The sequence below is a fragment of the Mandrillus leucophaeus genome, unplaced genomic scaffold, assembly GCF_000951045.1.
Source record: "Mandrillus leucophaeus isolate KB7577 unplaced genomic scaffold, Mleu.le_1.0 Scaffold289, whole genome shotgun sequence".
In the NCBI taxonomy this organism is placed as follows: Eukaryota; Metazoa; Chordata; class Mammalia; order Primates; family Cercopithecidae; genus Mandrillus; species Mandrillus leucophaeus.
In genome coordinates this window covers 2,657,348-2,660,750 of record NW_012103020.1, presented here as the reverse complement: position 1 = coordinate 2,660,750, position 3,403 = coordinate 2,657,348, and the positions used below count along the sequence as shown (strand labels likewise).

General features: G+C 39.3%; 1 long non-coding RNA gene across 1 annotated transcript in view; it reads left to right on the top strand.

Annotated features, from left to right (window-relative positions):
• Positions 1 to 1,130: 1,130 nt before the first annotated feature.
• The window catches only part of LOC105543654, a 35,837-nt gene continuing 33,564 nt past the window's right edge, over positions 1,131 to 3,403 (top strand). The window contains exon 1 of the long non-coding RNA XR_001006653.1: positions 1,131 to 1,175. This is a non-coding gene — a long non-coding RNA (uncharacterized LOC105543654). The remainder of the gene's footprint in view (positions 1,176 to 3,403) is intronic.

The following is a 3,403-nucleotide window of genomic DNA, read 5'->3' as shown; positions in this document are numbered from 1 at the left end:
GGCTTATCATGTGATTCTTATCTTTATTTCAGTCATGTTATTACTTATACACCACCCATTAATTCCCAAGAAGACTTAGTGTACTTTAATATATCAAGTTATGAAATACAAATTTATATTTCTTTCTTGATTTATATTCTTATTTTGATTTAAGATATCCTTTATCATGCAGCTTTTTTGCATTTTATATCATGTATGAAATCAATGAATGTATTCTACATATATGATATCAGAAATAAATAATACTAAATCATATTAAATATGAGTGAGTGTGGAAACAAAGATAAAAGGAAAACTAGTTTGGTTTTTGAAGTACTGCCCTTCCGTCTCATATCAATGTTTAGTTAAGGTAACAGAAACTTCAGTTGGTATTTCAATTGGAGGAAATTTAATACAGGGTATAGTTACAAAAGTGTCAGAAGGCCTGGAGTGGCCAGAAGAGAAAAGTAAACTTCCTTGATTGGTATCTGCAGGAAGTCACCACCATCCTAGGCTAGAGGAGCAGGAGGGATATAGTGTCACCTACAGCCATGTTCCCCACCCACCTGGAGCTGCTGGAGCCCCACTGCTGCTACTGCTATTTGGAACCACTGTTGAAGCTGCCTTGCAGAAATCTCTCGCCCATTTTCCTGACAGCATGGGAACCTTGGAACCCAGAGCTACCTGCAGATGTTACCCAAGATAGAGAGCTCAGACAGCTGGGACAGATAGAGACAGGACACTGCGCTGCCAGGACAGCTGCTACTGCTGCTTTGCTAAAACCCACAAAACCTGCACTGCTGCTGGAAACTTGCTGCAGGAACCCACGGCTCTACATCACTTTTTGTGACTGCTGCTAAAGGAGTCACAGTATTAGCACCCTCAACCCTGACCACCGAAAACTTTAAAAGGGTGTGAGTGATACGATTTGGCCGTGTCCCCACTCAAATCTCATATTGAATTGTAGCTCCAATAATTTCCACGTGCTGTGGGAGGGACCCTGTAGGAGATAATGGAATCATGGGGGCCATTTCCCCCATACTGTTCTCCTGATAATGAATACCTATCACGAGATCTGATGATTTTATAAGGGGTTGCCCCTTTCGCTCGGCTCTCATTCTTTCTCGCCTGCTACCATGTAAAATGTCCCTTGCTCTTCTGCCATGATCGTGAGGTCTCTCCAGCCATAGGGAACTGTGAGTCCATTAAACCTCTTTTTCTTTATAAATTACCCAGTCTCAGGTATGTCTTTATCAGCAGCATAAAAACAGATTAATGCAGCGGGATTTTAGCTTTTTCCTTCCTTCACCTTCCAATCGCTTGCCAATGCCTGTCATTGTGAGAGTCTAATAGAAGCTAGCTGGTAAAGACATTTCTAGGCAAAATAGTTTTCAGGTGTCCAGCCCTCTCCTTTTCCTGTCATTAGTCTTTGATAATCTCCAGATTTGTTGTTGTTGTTGTTGCTGTTGACACGGAGTTTCGCTCTGTCGCCATGCTGGAGTGCAGTGGTGTGATCTCGGCTCACTGCGACTTCCACCTCCCGGGTTCAAGCGAGTCTCCTGCCTCAGCTTCCTGAGCAGCTGGGACTACAGGCATGTGCCACCACAGTCAGCTAATTTTTGTATTTTTAGTAGAGATGGAGTTTCACCATGTTGGCCAGGATGGTCTCGATCTGTTAACCTCGTGATCCACCTGCCTCGGCCTCCCAAAGCGCCAGGATTACAGCCACAAATTTTTTTTTAATGTTGTTTTCTGTTCTTTGTCTTCTACTCATTTTGAAACTAGAAAACATATTTCTGTTCTTTTAGTAATTAACCATAAAATTTGAACAGACTTTCTCATATAAATATTTTCTGGCAATGCCAAAATTTGTTTAATATCTCTATCCTCCCTGAATAAGAAGCAAAACATTGTCTTCAATGTGCTCTCTCCTTCTCCTTTGTCATTACTGCTGTCTTGAACTTTAGTTCCACATTTTTAATCTATCTTTTTACTATGGTAAATATACATGAAATAAAGTTTGCCATTTTAGCAATTTTTAGATACACAATTCAATGACGTTATTGTATTCACAATGCTGTGCAATCATTATTTCTATCTACTTTCAAAACTTATTTATCACTCCAAGCAGAAACTCTACCCATTAAGAAATAATTCCCCGTTATATCTATCCCCAGCCCCTGGTCACTTCTTATCTACTTCCTCTCTGTGTGAATTTGACCATTTTAGATATTTCATACATGGAATCATAGAATATTTGTCCTTTTGTGTCTGGCTTATTTCGCTTAGAAAAATGTTATCAAAGTTTATCTATGTTGTAGTCTGTAGAACTTCATTGCTCTTTATGGTTAATTACATTTCATTCCACATATATGCCACATTTGATTTATCCATTCATCTGTCGATGGCCATTTGGGTTGCTTGTGCCTTTGGGCTATTGTGAAGTGCTGCAACGAATACTGGCATTCATGGAGGTGTAAAATGGTTCACATTTCAGTTTTGATTTGCATTTTTCTAATAACTAATGATGTTGGGCATCTTTCATGGGCTTATTGGACATTTATGTATCTTCTTTGGAGAAATGTCTATTCAGCCCTGCCTGTTTTTAATTGGATTGTTTGCCTTTTTGTTGTAGAGTTGTAGTATTCTGGAATTCAAACACATATCAGACATATGATGTCTGTATTTTGGAATTTAGACACATCAGATATATGATTTGCAAACACTTTCTTCTATTTTGTAGGTTGTCTTTTTCCTTTTTTTAACTTTTATTTTAGTTTTAGGGGTACATGTACAGGTTTGTTGTATGAGTAAACAGGATGTCACAGGGATTTGGTGTACAAATTATTTCATCACCCAGTTAATAAGCATTATACTGAATAAGTAGTTTTTGATCTTCACCCTTTTCCCACCCTAAACCCTCAAGTAGGCCCCAGTGTCTGTTGTTCCCTTCTTTGTATCCATATGTACCCAATGTTGAGCACCCACTTATAAATGAGAATATGGTATTTGGTTTTGTGCTCCTGTGTTAGTTTGCTTTGAATAATGACCTCCAGCTCCATCCATGTTGCTGCAAAGGAAATGATCTCCTTCTTTTTGCATAGTATTCCATGGGGTATATGTGCCACATTTTCTTGTCCAGTCCACTATTGATGGGAATTTAGGTTGAGTCCACGTCCATGTCTTTGTTATTGTGGATAGTGTTGTGATGAGCATGTGCATGAACGTGAATTTTGTTGTTGTTGTTGTTTTGAGATGAAGTCTTGCTCTGTCACCCAGGCTGGAATGCAATGGCCCAATCACCCCAACCTCCACCTCCCAGGTTCAAGCAATTATCCTGCCTCAGCCTCCGGAGAGTAACTGCGACGACAGGCTGCCATGTCCAGCTAATTTTTTTTTTTTTTTTTTTTTTTTTTTTTTTTTT